The sequence below is a fragment of the Carex rostrata genome, chromosome 25 (genome assembly GCF_964058835.1).
Source record: "Carex rostrata chromosome 25, lpCarRost1.2, whole genome shotgun sequence".
Taxonomy (NCBI): Eukaryota; Viridiplantae; Streptophyta; class Magnoliopsida; order Poales; family Cyperaceae; genus Carex; species Carex rostrata.
The window spans coordinates 743105-751618 of NC_135942.1; the positions used below are offsets into that span (position 1 = coordinate 743105).

An 8514-nucleotide genomic window follows, 5' to 3' on the forward strand; every position below is an offset into this window, starting at 1 on the left:
AGTATTTGTTGGCCAAGAAGAGGTAGTAGAGAAGGTTGCCCGTGTTTTGATCAAAGGCCATCTTGACATGCCTAGTTTTGCTCAAGAAGGTTATGTTGACGCGGTTTTGTCCCGTGGCCTCTTTTTCGTGACTCACATGGATGTTGAGATATTTGCATAATAGGGTGACGATCCCTCCTACGGCAATAACCCTATCCATGCGCAAATCGGTGGCCACCGCACATAGATGCTCGCGGACGAAATATCAAATGTTTGGCTGCTATGTCCATGAGTCGTTCTTCATTTGTTGAAGAAAGAAGATGTCACGTTCGGTCATCTCATCATTGACTTCCCCTGTGGCGAATATGGAATTGGCAAGTATGATTTGGGAGTATTGCAAGGGTGCCTCCAAGATATGATGTGCCTCCTTAGGGTGTGCTTTCTCCAATTCCATTGAGACTTCCTCCCAAAAGCTTTGCCTCACCATGCAAGGCCCTAGGTCGGTATGGCCAGATTTGGAGGTCCCCAAAGCCTCATTTATCTCGTGATCCAACATATGATACCCCCTATTATAGATTGCGAAAGATATGACTCCTCCGTCTACATGGATGGTTGATAGAAGCTCCAAGGTGGGATGAATGTATGACTTCTTTGTCCTCAATTTGCTGGTTAGTCCCCAAACATGGATGTTTGACAACAAGGTTCTTACTTCTCCAAAGATGTTCATGGCTCTCATGGAGTTGTAACACATAGCCTTAGTATTCACCACTTGGCGCTCCTTCAGGGCTTGGTATCGTGATTGGTGGATGTCAGATGTGAAGTTGAGTCCCATTTCGGTTGGTGCTTCCCATGGTGGAAGGTTCCTGCTTGACTCAGAGTTGCCAGCCATCTTCCAGAGACACCGTGCAGTTCGTGAAGGATCCGTGCGGTTTAGTGCTGAACCGTGTGCTTCTGGGATGTGTAACAGAAAACCTGCAGAATTTCTTAAACTTTGATGGTTAGAGAGAATTTCGAAAATTGCTAAGTACTATGAGAGAAAATGTCAGAGAATTGAGTCAGGATTTATAAGGAGAGTAGTAATCAAGAGATTGGAGTAGTGAGTGCTGGTTATTTTGGATCATGGGTGGTTATTTTGCTTAGTGCATAAAACCTCCAAAATAATCGAATCATGGTTATTCTCTTATCTGATCGTGTCTCCAAATTCGTTTAAGTCCTTGTGATCATAGAATGTAGTTAGTATATGAGTTGTAACTTCCAGAAAATCTAGAACTTAGAAAGTTTTCCTGAATTTTCCTTTAATCCGCACAAGTATCAGAATTGCGTGCGGTTTGCTGCCAAACCGTGTGCTTGCTGGAATTACCTTCTTCAGGGCCAACAGTGATCCGTGTGCAACTGGTTTTACCTTATTCAAAGTCAGCATTCGATATGAAGGAAAAACGTTTGCGTTTTGATACTTATGTTTCCTTCTATTGTGACAACTAATGCAGTGTTTTGGTCGCGTGCGATTCTCACGTGATCCGTACGGTCACAAGATGTCAGATTTTTCCTTAATCATGATTGTTTCTATTAGAGAGCCATCCGTGTGCGGTTCTAGCCTGAACCTTATGCTACTGAGACTGCTGATTATAGTAAGGAGATATGGATTTGGCACTTTCTCAGTTGCACATGATTTAGGTTTGAAATGTACCGATGGGCGAGAAAGAGAATTCCGATAATTGTGACTGTTTAGAATTCTCACATAATTACTTCTGATTAAGTAATATTGTACCCATTAGTTGTAATTCTCTATTTGAGCCTTGGGTGTTAAGTTATCCCTCTTAAGTGTGCAAGTTCCAACTATAACATAATTTTAAAAATGCTACAAAAAATATAAAAAAACAAAAAGAAAGTTGAAAAAGTAGAGTAGGTTCTTTGGTTCCCTCCCAAGCAACGTATCTTTTCTAGTGGTTAGGTGGTGGCAAGAATGATCCTCCTTCGCTAGTTGAGGGTCCTTCATATCCGCATTCTTTTTGGTGGTTGATACACTTACAACGCGCCTTAGGATTCACCTCCAGCTGACCCAGTAGGTTGGATCTTCCTCTTGAGAAGTCGGCGAAATCATTTGCTAGATGAGCGACCTGATTTTCGACATTCTTTGTTCGGTCAGTTAATGCAGCCACGCTTGCAGCCATGTCATCGCTCACCTTCTTTTGAGATCTAATGAATTTATCCATCCTCCATTCCATATAAGGCTTGCGAGATGGTTGAGCATCAAATTGTCGCTGCGGATATGGTTGCTGTTATGTGGGTTGATTTTGATAGTTTGGTTGGCGCACACCCCCTTGGTTGTTGTAGGTAGGGTTCTGATTGTTTCTCATTCTTGCATTGTAATAGTTAGAGTTGTAATTATTTGATTGAGGATTCCCTACCATAGCAATTTGTTCGGCCTCGACCTCGGTCATGAGGACAAGGATCTTTAGGGTTGTGAGGCTCTCCACAGTCTCCATAGGTTATGATATTTGCCACAGTCACCTTTTCAGTTATCAACTTGGATAAAACATTGGTTAATGCGTTCACCTTAGCAGAGATGAGGGTGAAGTCATTGACATTGTGCTTGCCAGGAGTGGCGGCCCTGTCGGAGAACGGACCGAAGTTGAGTAGTTTTGGCTTTGGCACAAGTCATTTATGATTCAGTTAGCATCCTTGACACTTTGACTTATAAATGCTCCTCCAGCGGATGAGTCTAATATTTGCTTCAGATGAGGGAAGAGATCATCATAGAAGGATTGTACAACTAGCCATTTGCCAAGTCCATGGTGGGGACACTCTTGTAAGAGGTCCTTGTGGCGCTCCCATGCATCATTTAGAGATTCTCCATCTTGTTGTTGAAAATCGGTGATTCTCGATCAGTAGTCAGCGGTCATCTTAGGTGGAAAGTACTTGGCAAGGAAGACAATGGAAAGCTCGTCCCAGGTTGTGATTGACTCAGGATCTAGAGAGTCTAGCCATGCTTTTGTCCTTGGTTCAAGTGAAAAGGGGAATAGGCGGAGACGCATGTGGTCTTGCTCTACTCCTTGTCGGATGGAATCACTGATGGTGAGGAAGTCAGAGTATGGATGTGGGGGTTGTCTCCCGACCGGCCTTCAAATTGATTTCTTTGTACTTCATGGATGTATGAAGTCTTGAATTCGGTTTAAGCATTGGTGGCTAGTATACGGATGCTACTTCGGTTGTGCTCCCCAGTTGGTATGGAATAGTCTTTGATAGGCCTAGTCTCTTCTTCATTAGCTTCCACTCGGTTGGGTGGAGCTTGTTGATTGTATTGTAGTTGTGGATCCGGTAGAACTCCATCATTGGAAGACATCTCGGAAGGCTTGGGCAGAATTCCCTTGGAGAGGTCTTGCTTCCTTACATACTTTCTTTTGACTGAAGTTGAGATAGGAGGGGTTAACTTCTTGTTTGAGTTGAGAGCTAGACTAGATCTCGTGTATCCAGCCAGTGTATGCACCTATAAGAAGAAAACAAGAGATTAAGAAAGATTAAGAAAAGAGATCAAGAAATATCGAGAAAAGAGATTAAGAGAGGAAACTAAAAGAACTAAAAGACCTAGATTCAGTTTGGTAACTTAGACACCTTAATGACAATGTAAAAATTTGTGAGAATTTTTACACCATCCCCGGCAACAGCGCCAAAAAGCTTGATAGGGTGAAAATCAATGCTAATAATATTTATAACTCTAATTTCTACTTACCGTCGATTCACAAGTGCATGAATCTATCGTATAGTATAGATTGGGGTGTTGATCCACAGGGATGGTGTATTAAGAGATCCAAGATGTAAACTAAGGTCTAGGTTATCGGTTCCTTTAGGTTGGTTGATTGTTGGTTTCTCAATTGTAATATTAGATTATAACAAAGAAGTGATAGTAGTTTAAGTGTTTAGAATACGGGCTTCTAGCGAATCAGACATTATATCATTCAAACTTGTTTAATTTGGGTTCTGGTTGTCATAACAATAGCGCACGGTTCTGTCATGTACGATCCGTGTGAAGATCTGTACGGGCCGTGTCGGACAATGGTCCTCTGCTCCTCAGATGGTAATCGCCCGTGGGAGGAGGAGCGAATTCCAGCTTGTTCCTGTGGTGAGAGAAAAAGAAAAGAAAATATACAAATTAAAATCTAGAATTTATCAAAATAAGCAAAATCCAGAAAATTTCGATGCCATCCTCGGCAACGGTGCCAAAAACTTGTTCACACAAAAGTATGCACAAAGTTTCAGTACAGCGAGCTGTACCTTTTAACCTTGATTACACTTTCGACTCAGATTGCAAGTGTACAATCCTAATCGCGTAGTATTATCAGGTATCGATCCACAGGGACGGTTGAAACTTAACTGGACTTTACTTAAATTAAACAAACTCTAGAAGTTGCAAATGTGATTTTGGTGTTTTAAAAAGATAAATAATAATATTCAAAACAATAAATATTTTTGGGGTTTTGTTTAATAAGAATAAAAAGGCGTTTCCAGGGTTTCAGACTCATTTCTGTTCAGCCCCGAGGCATACGGCCCGTACAGATTCCTGTACGGTCCGTATGGGACCCCGAGTAGATGTTACAGCTACTGTTTTCTGCGTTGATACTAATGTTTAGGGTTTCTATCGACCAGATCTAGATACCTAACCTCAACTTTCGCATTTTGGCCTAGTACCCGATTACCGGACTCAAATACTTCCCTCTTAGATGCGTTAAACCTCAACTTTTGCATTTTGGCATAATTTATCTAAGTTACTTGTCGGTTTACTAAAAGTATCCAAGGACTTTCGCCTCAAGGAAAGTTTCACCTTTCGGGTACTCCTTGGTTTCACCCTACTTCATATACTTTATTCGGTTGGATTAAATGTCATAGACTTGGCTCCTAACACTTAGATGTGCGCATTCATCTAACGGGATGACTAATCAATTCAAGCAAGCACAAATAAAGCAATCGAAATACTACACAACAAGGTAAAAACAAAGCATTCAACACAAAATCCAAGGAGCATGTAAACAAAACCAAACTAGAAACTACATCTTAGCCCTAGAAACTAAAAGAAAAGAAAACAAATAAAACAAGTAAAGATAACGATAAGGGAGCTCATGGCAAAACTCGAGGAACGAAGAAGATCCGTCGCAAAACTCTCATTTTTCTCCTCTCTACTTGTTCTCCAAGCCAAGCCCTCACTCCCAAACCCTAGGTTGATCCCCCCATGATGCAGAATGATCTCCCCCTTTTTTTGGTGTGGAATATCTCATTTAATACCTCAGATCACGCCCCAAGAGGCTTCCTTTTCGGCCTCCTTAAATTATGCTCATTTCAGATTCCAGCTAGATTTTCCGAATTAGCGTCGTACAGCCCGTAGGGGACCCCTTACGGGACGTATGCCTGTGCTTTGTCTTGGAGACTTTGTGCCTCTGTTGTGGAACCTTCTGTGTGGTTGGGCAGATCTTGTATGGTCCGTAGAGAATGTCATACGGACCGTATGAAAAGTAGTCAGAACCAGTTTTTCGCCCTTTTTCCTACAAAATACCAAACAAAGCATACCAGTACCACATTTCATCAAAATACAAGTACAAAGTCCACTTTTAAATGCTTTAAAACACAGGTCTTAGTGTAAATCAGGGCTGTAATTTAGATATAATATGGAGATATCAATAGGGCATTTACAACCCAAATACAACACTCTAATTGAAGGTGTTTGGGGAACTCTAGTAGTGTCTCTATTTGGCAAGATAATAGGGCATTTACAACTTTAATACAACACTCTAATTAAAGGTGTTTGGAGTACTCTAGTAGTGTATCTATATGGCAAGATAATAGGGCATTTACAACACTAATATAGCACACCATATAATGGTAGTTGGACCAGTCTAGTAGTGTCTCCATATTGCAAGATAATAGGGCATTTACAACCCAATTATAGCACTCCAATTGAAGGTGTTTGGTGCACTTTAGTAGTGTCTCTATATGGCGAGCTAACAGGGCATTTACAACACTAATACAAAACTCTAATTGATGGTATTTGGAGCACTCTAGTAGTGTGTCTATATGGTAAGATAACAGGGCATTTACACCCCAAATACAACATTCAAATATGGTAAGGTAATAGGGCATTTACAACCATAGTACAACACTCCAATTGAAGGTGTTTGGGGAACTCTAGTAGTGTCTCTATATGACAAGATAATAGGGCATTTACAACCATAGTACAACACTCCAATTGAAGGTGTTTGGGGAACTCTAGTAGTGTCTCCATATTGCAAGATAATAAGGCATTTAAAATTGAAATACAACACTCCAATTAAATGTCTTTGGACCACTCTAGCAGTGTCTCTATATGGCAAGATAATAGGGCAATTACAACACTAATACAACAATCCAATTGAAGGTGTTCAAGGAACTCTAGTAGTGTATCTATATGGGAAGATAATAGGGCATTTACAACTCTAATACAACACTCTAATTGAAGGTGTTTGGAGTAATCTAGTAGTGTCTCTATATGAGAAGATAATAGGGCATTTCCAACCCTAATACAGCACACCATATGATGGTAGTTGGACCAGTCTAGTAGTGTCTCTATATGGCGAGATAATAGGGCATTTACAACACTAATACAACACTCCAATTGATGGTATTTGGAGCACTCTAGTAGTGTGTCTATATGGTAAGATAACAGGGCATTTACACCCCAAATACAACATTCAAATTGAAGTTGTTTAGAGCACTCTAGTAGTGTCTCCATGTTGCAAGATAATAGGGCAATTGCAACCATAATACAACACTCCAATTGAAGTTGTTTGGAGCACTCTTGTAGTGTGTCTATATGGTAAGGTAATAGGGCATTTACAACCATAGTACAACACTCCAATTGAAGGTGTTTGGGGAACTCTAGTAATGTCTCAAAATTAAGATAATAGGGCATTTACAAACCAAATACAACACTCCAATTGAAGGTGTTGAGAGCACTATAGTAGTGTCTCCAGATTGCAAGATAATAGTGCATTTACAACCATAATACAACACTTCAATTGAAGGTGTTTGGAGCACTCTAGTAGTATGTCTATATGGTATGATAATAGGGCATTCACAACTATAATACAACACTGCAATTGAAGGTGTTTTGAGGACTCTACTAGTGTCTCTATATAGCAAGATAGTAGGGTATTTACAACCCTAATACAACACTCTAATTGATCTTGTTTGGAGCGCAATATTAGTGTCTCCATATTGCAAGATAATAGGGCATTTAAAATTGAAATACAACACACCAATTAAAGGTCTTTGGAGCACTCTAGCAATGTCTCTATATGGCAAGATAACAGGGCACTTACAACACTAATACAATACTCCAATTGAAGGTGTTTATGGAACTCTAGTAGTGTCTCTATATGGCAAGATAATAGGGCATTTACAAGCCTAATACAACACTCTAATTGAAGGTGTTTGGAGTACTCTAGCAGTATCCCTATATGGCAAGCTACTAGGGCACTTACAACACTAGTACAACACTCCAACATAAGGTATTTGGAGCACTCTAGTAGTGTCTCCAGATTACAAGATAAATGGTCATTTACAACCCAAATACAACACTCTAATTGAAGGTGTTTGGGGAACTCTAATAGTGTCTCCAGGTTGCAAGATAATAGGGCAATTACAACCCTAGTACAACACTCTAATTGAACGTGTTTGGAGTACTCTAGTAGTGTCTCCATATGGCAAGATAATAGGGCATTTACAAGCCTAATACAACACTCCATATGATGGTAGTTGGACCACTCTAATAGTGTCCCTATATGGCGAGATAATTGAGCATTTACAACCCTAATACAACACTCGAATTGATCGTGTTTGGAGCACCATATTAGTGTCTCCATATTGCAAGATAATAGGGCATTTACAGCACTCCAATTGAAGGTGTTTGGAGCACTCTTGTAGTGTCTCTCTATATGGCGAGCTAACAGGGCATTTACCACACTAATACAAAACTCTAATTGATTGTAAGATAATATGACATTTACACCCCAAATACAACACTTCAATTGAAGGTGTTTAGAGCACTCTAGTAGTGTCTCAAGGTTGCAAGATAATAGGACAATTACAACCATAATACCACACTCCAATTGAAGTTGTTTAGAGCACTCTTGTAGTGTGTCTATATGGTCAGATAATAGGGCATTTACAACCCAAATACAACACTCTAATTGAAGGTGTTTGGGGAACTCTTGTAGTGTCTCTATATGGCAAGATAATAGGGCATTTCAAACTTTAATACAACACTCTAATTGAAGTTGTTTGGAGCACTCTAGTAGTGTCTCTATAAGGCAAGATAATAGGGCATTTACAACACTAATACAACACTCGAAATGATGGTAGTTGGATCACTCTAGTAGTCTCTCTATATGGCAAGATAATAGAGCATTTACATCCCTAATACAACACTCCAATTGATTGTGTTTGCATCACCATTCTTGCCTCTCCATATTGCAAGATAATAGGGCATTTACAACCCTAATATAGCAC

The 8514-nt window shown here is 40.1% G+C and overlaps 1 non-coding gene across 1 annotated transcript; it reads left to right on the forward strand.

Annotated features, from left to right (window-relative positions):
- Nucleotides 1-2766: 2766 nt before the first annotated feature.
- LOC144543985 (small nucleolar RNA R71) lies at nt 2767-2872 on the forward strand. The gene has a single exon (XR_013508119.1). It is a non-coding gene; the product is annotated as a small nucleolar RNA R71 (small nucleolar RNA).
- The last annotated feature ends 5642 nt before the right edge of the window (nt 2873-8514 follow it).